Source organism: Leptidea sinapis, chromosome 23 (genome assembly GCF_905404315.1).
Source record: "Leptidea sinapis chromosome 23, ilLepSina1.1, whole genome shotgun sequence".
NCBI lineage: Eukaryota > Metazoa > Arthropoda > Insecta > Lepidoptera > Pieridae > Leptidea > Leptidea sinapis.
In genome coordinates this window covers 4,337,569-4,350,225 of record NC_066287.1, presented here as the reverse complement: position 1 = coordinate 4,350,225, position 12,657 = coordinate 4,337,569, and the positions used below count along the sequence as shown (strand labels likewise).

At 35.4% G+C, this 12,657-nt stretch overlaps 2 protein-coding genes across 2 annotated transcripts in view; one reads left to right on the top strand and one right to left on the bottom strand.

Moving 5' to 3' along the window:
• Positions 1–12,657, bottom strand: part of LOC126971377 (uncharacterized) — a 453,035-nt gene that overhangs the window by 24,449 nt on the left and 415,929 nt on the right. The gene's annotated exons all lie outside the window — the stretch shown is intronic.
• LOC126971412 (uncharacterized) overlaps positions 1–12,657 on the top strand; it is a 370,061-nt gene that overhangs the window by 272,708 nt on the left and 84,696 nt on the right. The gene's annotated exons all lie outside the window — the stretch shown is intronic.

The following is a 12,657-nucleotide window of genomic DNA, read 5'->3' as shown; positions in this document are numbered from 1 at the left end:
TTCAACATACAGCCACATTCTTATTGCTCGATGCGTGGTATCTGTATGAATTTCAAAAAAAGAACATTTTCGTTTACGCGCGCTCCACACTCCCAGAACGTCGCGCGCCGTAAAAAAAAAGTAGGTTATTCGAATCCCCGCCATTTTTATTCGATATTTTTATTGTTTTGTTTACAAAAAAATGAGCGATTCATTTTAAACGCTGCAAAAGAACATTATATTCGAGGGAATTTTAATTATTGTACTATACAAAATGTAAATTACTACTAAAATAAATAATTGTTTCATTAATACTTATTTTATTTGTATATAATCAGTAACGAATGATATTAGGTTACTACTAGGACTGGTGTTTTAATGTTAGCAGTAAGCTAACTGTTCCAGAATCTTTTAGATGATTCATACTTTGATTGTAGATAAAGTCTTGTATGCAACTGTTGATAATTAGGTATTAAAACACTCATGTGATACTATTATCACACTCGGCTTCGCCTCGTGAGATAAATCCACATTCGTGTTTTAATACCCCTTATTACACAACAGTTGCGTAAATAACTATTACCCGCGTATAATACCCCCTTTGGCCTAAAATCCGTTTTGTATAGAAATAAACGGCGTGTAAGTATTACTTAGGTGTACTAGGATTAATGCTATACAAAGACGACCTATATTATAATGTCTTTATGTACATCCCTACTAATATTATAAATGTGAATGTAAGTTTGTTTGTTATGCTCTCACGCCGAACCACCGAACCGATTTTGATAAAATTTAGTACAGAGATAGACTAGAGCTTGAAAAAGGAAATAATGTAAACATTTTTTCGAGAATTTTTGAAACTTTAACCTACATGGGGATGAAATAGGAGATTAAAGTTCACAGGGAAATATTATTAAAGAGACTTTCCACAATGACAAGGGATATGCGCTGTATGATAGAAGAGCACTGCCAGCAGCGGAAAGAGCAGTTTGTATTATTCGCGGACGAAGTCGCGGGTAAAAGCTAGTATAAATATATGTATTTATGGATGCTTAAGTAAGTATGTATATCGTATTAAATATATTGTCTTGCACCCATAGTACAAGCTATGCCTAGTTTAGGGCAAAATAATTAATTGTGTAAAAGTGTAGATATTATTTTACTATCAGCTCGCGAGCGCATTGTTCCAACTAGCCTAAGCTAAAAGATAAAATATACTATACTATTGCTGATAAATCTGGCAAATTAAACAAAAACAATTACAAAAATCTAAAAATGACTGAAAGAACCGGGATTTAGCGCGTTCAGACATACAAAAACTTCAACACCATAAAAATTAGTTTAGAAAATAACGTAAATCTTACGCCCGCCATTCTGTGAGTTTTTTCGAAAGTATAATTAAAAATGCATTACAATTTACACCACGGTTTTAAGTATAGTTACTGTTACGCTCGTAATTTTTTGCTATTTTTATCCCGCGACAAAACATTCCCGAAGCCGATTCTCAATAGTGTTCAAGCGAAAACCGACCTTATTACAATGGCGTAGTAATCGAAAAAAAATCTATTATTTGTACAGAACATGTGTGGTGGGATGTGAAATAGAATTTGTTTGTTGAATACGCCTTTGTTTGGTTGCAGAATGCACACGTGTTCCGTCGTGATCGAGTCGAGTGTGGTTCGAGTCCGAGTAGTAGTGGTAAGTATTGATTAGTAATAATATTTTTTTTTTTCAAAAATGTTTTAAAGGTCAATTAGATTGAGGTTTTTATAGAGAACTAGCTGAGCCAGCAAACGTTGTATTACCGATATTAAAATCACGATACAAAAGTAACTGTTGATCGTAGATGGGTGAAAATTTGAAGTTGTATGTATTTTTAATGCTGACTCATAATCAAATAAATTAAAAAAAAAATGTAAAAAAAAAATTGATGTCCGATTCTCAGACCTACCCAATATGCACTCAAAATTTCATGAGAATCGGTCAAGCCGTTTCGAAGGAGTTTAACTACAAACACCGCGACATGAGAATTTTATATATGTATTAGATTTTAGGAATAGTACATTTCAAAGAAACATCGGGGTCAATATTAGATGATGTAAATCAAGTTTTAAATTAACAAATTCAGTTGTACTTACAGTCGTGTTCATCATTTAAAAGGTACTAAAATTTTATTCTTCATTAAATTTAAGAGATAGATATTTTATTTTACTACTTATTGAAATACAAGTTTTTACAATTTGTAAAAGACATTTCGTTGAATAACATTTTTAATTTAATTAAAGTAAAATAAAAATGCATCTAAATAAGTTCAATTGAAATATTAGATTATGAGAATTACATAAAATTATAAATATTAGCGGCCTAACAAATAAACTTGGTACAAAGTTATAACTGAGAATAAATCAAAAATATGCAAAATGTTTACAAACAGACATTTTGCTTATGATTGGTTTATTCGGATGTGTAACGTTTCCCGCGTTTATTTGCAAGGCTGCTTCACATTCGGATAATTTCAGAATTATCATTGTATTGACAGTGTTGTCAGCGATCGATATATGGACGTTTTCTATAACGTATCTCTGTTTACGGATTTATTGCTGTCGTCACCGTTTAATGACAAGATCTTATCTATCCATAGTTATGTCCGATAAAGCTATAGTCCAATGTTTTATAGACGACCTGTATAGCCGAGTGGTTAGCGATCCTACCTGCTAATCTAGAGGTCCCGGGTTCGAATCCCGGTAGGTGCAAGCATTTATATGATGAGTATGGATGTTTGTTTCCGAGTCATGGATGTTTAAATGTATTTATGTATGTTTATATGTATATTTAAGTAAGTATATTGTATTAAATATATCATTGTCTTGTAACCCATAACACAGGCTATATATGCTTAATTTGGGGCAAGATAAATTGTGTAAAAAGTGTGTCAATATTATTATTATTATTATGTCGTTACGTTATTGAAATGTAAGTAAGCGTAAAAGGATAGATTTGTCTACCTCTAGTAAGATAAACTAAGGATAGATAGTATATTGAAAACGGCTAGTCAACATTTTACATATTCTTGGCGTATTATAAGGTGTATATGAAGTTTATTGGTAAGGCCGTATATAATTATAATTGTCTATAAATCACTCTGGTAAATTTAGCTCTGACTGATTGCCCTAGCTTAGCCGGCTTAACACAAAAATAATGTGCTCAATGCGCCAACTAAGTCTTCACATAGAAAATGGAATTTTTGTTGTTTAAAATATTAGTCTAATTACTAACGATGACAGCCCTAATCTCCTGTCGTAGTATCTGGCGCTGGATCTCGGCCCGCATAGCGCCGCCCGCATGGCGGTTTACGCTAGGGTCGTCCCTCGTCACATGAATTCATTATTTGGGCTCTAAAATATAAACGGGAAAGTGACGAGTGTCGAATATTAAATGAATTAAATATTGCTTAAATTTGATCGCATTAGAAAGGAATCAGAACTTTATACAGTAATGTACTTAAGTCGTATTGTATTACGTTACCACTAATAATATAATTTTAATTTTTCTTATTAGTCACTCCCATATTTCTTTATAATCTTCCAATCTTGTTGAAGATTGTCGAGTTGACAAAATGGGGTTGGAACATAGAATTATAAAATTTATAACTGTGAGAACCATGAGAAACAACTGTCGTACAATAAACAAAATATACTCATACTCTCAAAAGTTGTCCGAAGCAAAGTCTGCCTACGCGTCAATTTGGTAGAGTTTTAGTTCAGTTGTGTTTTGACCGCGCTTTGAATACAACGCCACGCAATACCAAAGGGTTCAGTAAAAAACTAGGAAGATAAGAGCATATCCAAACTTAAAAATCATTTAGTGTCGTATTCAGGTAGGTGCCCATTTAAATTAACAAAATTATGTCACTAACTTGACGTTTTTAATCATAATAGAAAAAACATCACCGGCGAAATGTGTGAAACAGATGTCCTTCTCTGTCGTACATTTCGCACCATAATCAATTAGGTTCTTATGAGCGTATACAATAGACTTTGAACATTACTGCCACGAATTAAGGTGTTAATTTGAATGAACATTTTAATGTTACCTGTATACGTTAGCGTATACATATATGCAACGCCGCTCAAACATTTTTGACGACTTTTTAAGGCGACACTAAATGCCCGCGACCTTGAGCGATATGACTTCACGGCTTTATGTAACAAAGCGAATATTTTCAAAATTCTTACGTCGAAAATTTAACATTTTAACAGGCGCAAACAGTTAAATTGCTTACAATCCTCATTATTGATTACTAATCTTAATAATACCAACACAAAAAAGTAAAAGCTATAAGAACAACTTTTATGAGAGCTGTATAGTAATCAAATGCATCATGCCGAGAAAAAACTTGTTTAACTGCAAACAAAACTGGTAGTTCATAATAGCTCGGGAGTGTTAAGTTTAACTAACAGCAAGCATTAGCAACCTACAAGTAAGACTTAAGGGTATGTGTAACAGGATAAAATAGTGTTCATAACTCCAAATGCTATATTTTCACCACAAAACTTGTCTAAGGTGTTTTTAGAGTAGTTTTTAGTTTGCGTGTTTTCTGCTTACTCTTCGCCTTAACGATTGGGAGTTTATTACGTCAATGCAGGTACTTGTTATTTTCGTTGGACCCTATTTTCAACTTACACGCATTGTATCATTGAGAGAAAAATTTAAAGAAATAAACATCTTGAGATGTTGCCTCTCAATATATTCTTGATAATGTTATGTATGTTCATAGGCACATAAGTGAATTTGCTACAAACTGTCATAACCATAATATTAACACCAGGAACAGACATAAACTTATAATGCCTACTACTCGGCTAAGTCGAGTTAGTAAGTATTTTGTGGGACGTTGTATATTATGCTTTTACAAAAAGATCCCAGAATTTTTTTAAAACAAATGTATTACGAAATTCAAAGGAATTGTTAAAAAACGTTTGTGTGGTAAAGGTTACTATAACATAAATGGCATTCTTAATGATACCACTGATTTGGGAATTGAGCGGACGCCCACAGGTTATTAAATAATAAATTTTATTGTACGATATTACATTGTAACCATGTTTTTATATAAAGACCGCTGAGTTTGTTGCGCGCGTTTTTCTCAGGTCCGAGGCATATGGAATGGGTGGTAGTTTTTGACTTTAAATAAGTGATTTTTTATCCTATTTTGAATGAAAGTATTTGAATTTGTAATTTGTATGACACCCGTTCCATACCGTGGCGAGGCAGTATACACCGCGTCTGAATGACCTCATGACATCTGTCAAATTACGCGTTTCACTTGTCAAAGATAAATGAGGGTAGACGAATAATTGAAGTCAACTATTTGTCAGTATGAGTAATATTCGGGTCATTAGTTTGAGCTTTCATTAGCTCTACTAATCTATCTCAACAACAAACTGCTCAACAGTTAGGGGTGGATTACTAATAACTTGTCAGTTCTTGACGAGTTAAGCGCTGTTTGTGTTAACAGCAGTCGAGCGTGGAAATCCCTATTAAAAATTAATTAAGTTCAAATTCAACTATTTTTATTCAAATTGGGATTCAAAATCACTTATAGAGCGTCAAAAACTACCACCGATTCAAAATAGACTGCCTCAGGCCTGAGAAGAACGGGCGCAAGAAACTGCGGGCTTTCTATATATATATATAATGAATATGGTCTTTGTTTGAGGCACGCCTAAACCACTGATCGTATCGACATGAAACTACCACCATTCGATGCTAAATTTATCCTAGATGGTTTATAACTTCTTATTTTATTGCAACGTTCCTTCATTAAATTCTCCCAGCAAAGCGGCTAGTTTTTTATAAAAATATTGATTACAATGTAATATTCTACAATAAACATTTGTAAATTGCCTGAGAGTGTCCGCTTTATTCCCAGTCTGCGGTATCATTGAGAAAATCATTTATATCATTAGATATCCTTTTTGAGTTCGGTACCCGAAACGGTCCCACTGAAAACCCTAACGCGTCGTCATAATTGCGTTCTCGACGTGCGATGAAATTGATCGTACGACGATTCAAATTCAATTTTTATTAAAAATAGGATTTAATATCACGTCAAAGATAACCACCCATTCGAAAATGGATGCCTCAGATTTGAGACAAACGGGCGCAAGAAACTCTGCTGTTTTTTTTTTAATAAACTGCGTTGCAATTTAATATCGTACAATTAGATTTTTGCTTGAGGGGTTTCGCTCCTATTTCATAAGCAACAGTTTCCGGAATCGATACCACTTAGGGACTTTCGGGTTTAAAGCATCCAAACTCGAAGGACGGCAACCCATCTCTATAGCTTTGGTGTTGCTAATGTTCATGGGCGGTTGTTTCACCACATTCCAACCCTATAGTAAGACTCTTGACTATTTTCTTCCTCTTATTAAAAAAAATCTAAAATTTTACAGGGATTTTCTATTACAGTAATTATAATTGTATATTATGATTCAAAAAAGTTACAGAGACTAAAAAAAAATGTCAGTAACATATATTTAAAATTATGTTAGTTTTGTTATAGCTTTAAATTATTAATTAAAATATATATTAATTACAACATTACAACAATATTACATTACGCAATTTTGTCTGCCTTTTATCATCCCGAGGATACCACCAGTGCTCCCACGCTCCCGGCTTATCTGTAAAACAGATAATAAAAACTATGTAACCAAAGTGCTGATAATTAAAAAATAATAACAAAAAAACAACCGACTTCAAAAGAAACTATTCCAAACAAAAAAATAATTGCGTATTCTTCTATAAACTTATTTTTATAGTTTTCTAAGATAAATTAATTGAAAAATATTAGACTACCTAAAAGTCAATCAAATTATTACGGCTATAATATAATGTAGTTACAATTATTGTTATTTTTGGGACGCGGTGTGGTAGCACACCATAGTCGATGATATGTCGCATAGTCCATCGCATACATTTTACCAGTGGGAGGCTCCTTTGCACAGGATGCCGGCTAGATTGTGGGTACCACAACGGCGCCAATTTCTGCCATGAAGCAGTAATATGTAAACGTTACTGTGTTTCGGTCTGAAGGGGCCGTAGCTAGTGAAATTACTGGGCAAATGAGACTTAACATCTTATATCTCAAGGTGACTAGCGCAATTGTGGCACAACTGCGCTCGTGTCACCTTGAGACATAAGATGTCTTCCTCAAGATGTAAGCCTCATTTGCCCAGTAATTTCACTAGCTACGGCGCCCTTCAGGCCAAAACACAATAATGCTTACACATTATTGCTTCACGACAGAAATAGGCGCCGCTGTGGTACCCATAATCTAGCCGGCATCCTGTGCAAAGGAGCCTCCCACTGGTAAAACCATACCAAATTACCAAATCCACTTTACAGACCATAACATAATAATGAATCCGCGACTGCTGGAAAACATATTAGTATCAATAACCCGACAGCCCTGTTTGAAGTTGGGAGTTGTGTGTCTCCATACTAATTGCATGTTGGTTTAGGACCAACGGCTCTTTAATGGTGTTTCTGCTAATTACGTTTGCATGTTTGTGTTGCCCGCGGTGGTGCTACTACTGCGAGGTACGCGGGTTCAATACCGATAGGGGTCAGTGGGACCAACAGCTGCTTCATCAAACATCTCTCTCTCTCTCTCTTTATTGTACTTAGAAAAACGCGATGTCAACTATTGCAAAGGACTATGGGCAACATTGTATAAGCTTCGTCCCCACCGATGAACACATATATACGGGTTACAGATACGAACGGGTTGAGCAGGTTATCAACTGTAAAGTAGATCCTGTAGGTGAAGCCACAACCTGAGCGTTGAACAAAGCATACAAGATTTTATGACGATACGTCACTCGAACGGTTAGCTCAGTTGGTTAGAGCACTGGGACGGAACGCCAGATGTCGTGGGTTGCGGTCCCGTATCGTTCATAAATTTTGTTTTTCAAATTTTATTTGTTTATAATCCTAGAAGTGAGGGTGAGTCACTTCAAAAACATAACAAATTGTTTAGGTATTACTCGTCAATAATGCGTCAACGAAAAAAATCTTAATGTTTTGAAATATTATTGGAAAATTCCTATAAAACAGTTTTTTTTTTATTATCTACAGAACAACGTATGTCAGGGCAGCTAGTAACATATAAATTTTTGTGACAATGAGATAATACGCTAGGCTAAAATGAGCTCCCGGATGTATGGTCACGTGGGGTTCGAAATTTAAATCACTTTGCCTCACGCTCGCAGCAAAAAGCGTTTTTGCTGCGAGTTTTCACATAGCGATAGCGCCCGTTTAGTGCTGGTGAGGTGAAAAGTCTTGTATGCAACTGTTGATAATTAGGTATTAAAACACTCATGTGATACTATTATCACACGAGGCGAAAATGCGTGTTTTAATACCCCTTATTACACAACAGTTGCATAAATAAATAGTATACTTGCTACTAATATCTAATACGGCTCGCCATTACTGTTATGGTTTCTAAAATATTCGCGCCTACCCTCACAAATGGCGGTACAGTTCTGTCGTCTGTGTAGTCTCGTCTCACTGCGACCTCTGTGATCAATTGTTATTGCAATTTGCCCCATTAGATGGGCCCAGAAATATAACCGGCGATATCTAGCTGCGGTAAACCCCTCACCTACTCCTTCGAGAACTAATAATAATTTTGTATATGTGGGATATTGGTATTATTATTATATTTTATCTGCGGAAGACAAAACATTATTAATTATTTTTGTCTTAAATTTTATTTATTTATGCTACATTACAAGACAAAATATTTACCTACATATTTTTCATAAGGAGTCCTGAAACCCCCCGAAAACGAGATCTGGAAAGGTCTTGAAACGTCGGGTTATCTAAAATAAAAATGTAAATTTTACGCAAAAATCGAATGTAAAAACACAGTTAAATTACACGCGTTTTAACCCTTTAAAAGTATAATAAACTTATCTTTTTCATAAAATAATCGACACTAACGTAATAATATAGCCGTTAGCGCCATCTATATGCATTGTTACAACAACGATATCTCTACTATCCACTAGTAGATGTCGCTCTCACCAAACATGGCCGAGTCGATACAAAGTCATGCATTTTTGATTCGGCGTTCCCATGGCAGCTCGCGAGATTGGCGCCGGATGGAAGTATTAACTATTCAGTGAGCCCTAACCGGTTTTGTTAGATTGACTAACAGCTTCCCGCGGGGGCGCGCGTGTGGAATATCTTAATTACGTTTATTATGGCGTGGATTGACCGCGCGGGGAATAACTGCTTGATTTTCTTACCATCATTATTTATTCAATACAACTCACTTGAATTTTTGATGTTTGCGCCTGTTGTAGTATGGTTTCGTGTTAAATTAGATATGGGTTCCCATACGGTCTGTATTTCTTAAGATATTATCCGATAGCCGTTGTTATTGTGTAATTTTGTACATTAGTATGATATTATAGTGATTGCAAAAGGATTGAGCTTTTTATTAGCTTCACCTTTATGTATGTTTGATTATAACCTACTCATTTCGGCACCATTTGGACCCTATTTAAACGGCCAGATTTCGTTCAAAATCCGTAGATTTATCGATGACCAATGACAATACATTAATTAGATAAAATTGTTACATTTTTCAATTTATAAGAATTTTGTCTATTTATATATTTTCATCTATCGTCGATAAGGCAGGAATTGATGTTAATTTTAAATTTGAACCAAAGCGTGTTTTTTTAAACTTCTTTTGTTATTTTACATTATTTTATCTATAATAATTATTACCCACATTTACAGTTATCGAAAAAGGCCTCATTTTGCGCCCGTTCTTCTCAGGTCTAAGGCGTACCCTTGCTACATTCACATAAAAATCAAAATGGTTACCAATTTTTCATATTTGGAGAAAAGTTACTAGTATTACGTCATATCCTTAATCCGGACACCAAACATGTTTCGTGTGAAATTTGTTATTGATAGTACTTAATAAATAAGTTTTTTGCCCAACACGCCACTTGTTAAAAAAACCACTTGTCATATATAATTTTCAATTTAAATTTAACAACCGGGACCCTCGATAACGCCCCATGATTCGATCTGTGTGATAAACATAGCGCGTCATTACCGCCGCCATTTGTGAGGGTAGGCGCGAAAATTGTATTGATATTAACGAGCGCGCACTTAGCGTTATCGATTCCGATGAAAGTCATTTTAATTTTAGATAAATTGGGTCACGCTGAACTCTTTGTAGACAAATACTTGTGGGCGGATGAGCCTGGATTTAACTAGATAATGTGTTTATAGAAAAATGTCTCAATGGGCACTTTTAAGCCTAAAGAAATTCAATAATTAATACTGATTTCATAAGTTATTCCACTTTATAAATCTACACCACCAGCGTGTAGGTAACAGGACTGTTTCTTTAAAAAAAAAAGTGTGTGTGTACTTATGTAAGCACGCAACAAGTTATACTTTATTGGCCTAATTAAGCAAAAATCCTTAAAATTATTCATTCCTCGTGCTATTCTACGTTTGTAGAAAGAACAATATTGTAAAAATCTCGCAAAGTTGGCTTTGACGATTAATTATTAAATAATGAATACGGCTGTGTGGGCTTGAACCCTTTGCCTGTCCTAATAATGGACGAAGAAACCAAAAAAATAACGAATGTCGCAAACGTCAGAACATTTTAGGAACCAACTTCACCCTGTTACTTTTGGTGTTACAGCGATGCGCGCGCATCTTAAAATTTCACTCTCATAATTTTTTCATAACGCGCTTAAAGTAATGTATAACTTCAAAAACGAGAAACAAATTTGCAATAATGTAAAAAAAAGTAACAAAATAACAAATAGTGATTTTTTTTTATGAAAGAGAAACAAGCATTTGGGTCACGTGATGTTACGTGATCACCGCCGCCCATATTCTCTTGCAACAGCAGAGGAATTGCAGGAGCGTTGTCGGCCCTTTAGAAATGTGTGCCTACGCGCTTTTTTTTAAGGTACCCATGTAGTATCGTCCTGGAAACAGGGAAGCTCACTGCAAAGTTTGATTGTATGTGGAAGAATGTTCCATGAAAACCGCACTGCGAAGGAACGCCACACATCCAGATGGTGGGGATGATTCTTATTTGTGGCGTGTCGTGTGAAAGTGGGATTCGGCGGCAAGAATCAGGTGAAACAGCTCTTCGGAACACTCCCCATGATAAATGCGGTAGAAGACACACAATGAAGCGACGTCTCCTTGTGTAGGTTCACAGACACGACAGAAACCAGCGCCGCTGTGGTAGTCATATACCCAGCGTCCTATGCAAAGAAGCCTCCCACTGTTAAATGTATATTTACTTATACTAGCGTTATTTTGTAATTATTAATACATGAAGTTGTATGGGAACCAATAAATAAATAAATAAAGTGTATTTATTTCATAGAATTTTGCTGATCAAGTTTTGCTCGGGTAAAGTCAGGCGGCGTCACATGGCGTCTCGTAACTAACATAAACTACTACGTCGGGAACACTACTACAATATCGACGTAGGTAAACTCAGACGGAGCGTGGACGATCAATTTCATTCTTTTTTTCATAAAAAAAACTTTATCGTCATTTTGTTCGTAGGTAGGTACAGATTTTTAAACATATTTTCAAATTATAATGCTTTTCTTCGGATGAATAAATGATTTTAAAAATCAGTTATTGAACGTCAATAACTTATGATGTATATGTTTTTTGATTTAGAATGAAGAATGAAAAAAAACATTCCCTTTATTAATAAGTATAGGTAGGTGCCTAATTATATTATGTCCGCGGAACCCTTGGTGAGCGAGACCGACTTGCACTTATCCTTTTTTTATCTATATTAATGTAAAAATTCACCTTTCGCATGTTGTTTGTGCCCAAATATCCGAAATTAGTTGACCATCAGTCTTTCTATGCTATCCACTAGATGGCGTTACTGTGCATAGAATTTTAAATCCAGCCACTCGAGACTCCGTCTGTAGTTTAATAATGGCACGAATGTATTCAAAGGCTTTGTTGTCAACCGACCGATGCACCAGATGTACCAGCGATTTATGATCTGTACCCCTCTATGGACACGTAGCCGTGGATAGATAGCGCTATTTACCACACTTGATATATAATATCGACATATTAGTAGAAACCTTCTAGATATGATGTTCAAATTAGAATAACTTTTTCAATGTAGGATTTAAATCGCCAACCATTCGAAAAGACAAGCATCGGACCTCGAAATTAAAAGGGCAAGGTAGCTAGCTTTTTTTAAATAAGGGACGAGACGAGCAGGATGTTAAGCTGATGGTAATTCATACGCCATGCCCATTACAACGCAGGATTCTTGAAAAACCCAAAATTTCTAAGCGGCCCTACAATCATACATAACTTAAAAGAGTAATAAGTACTTACTCTATGGTTCTGTGTTTGCCTTTATTTGTTGCCATGTAATATATCTGGAAGAGGAAGGGAATTTCCAAAGCCACAAAGACCCAGTAAATACGCGCCCTCATTCGTAATGTGGTGCTGGAGGTGCATGTTACGAATACCCTGGACAGCCAAACGCACCAATGCATCTTTCGCAGCTTTGTGTCCGAACGCTCCTCTCTGTCAGCAGTGAATTCTCACCTATTTCAGTCACATAATGAG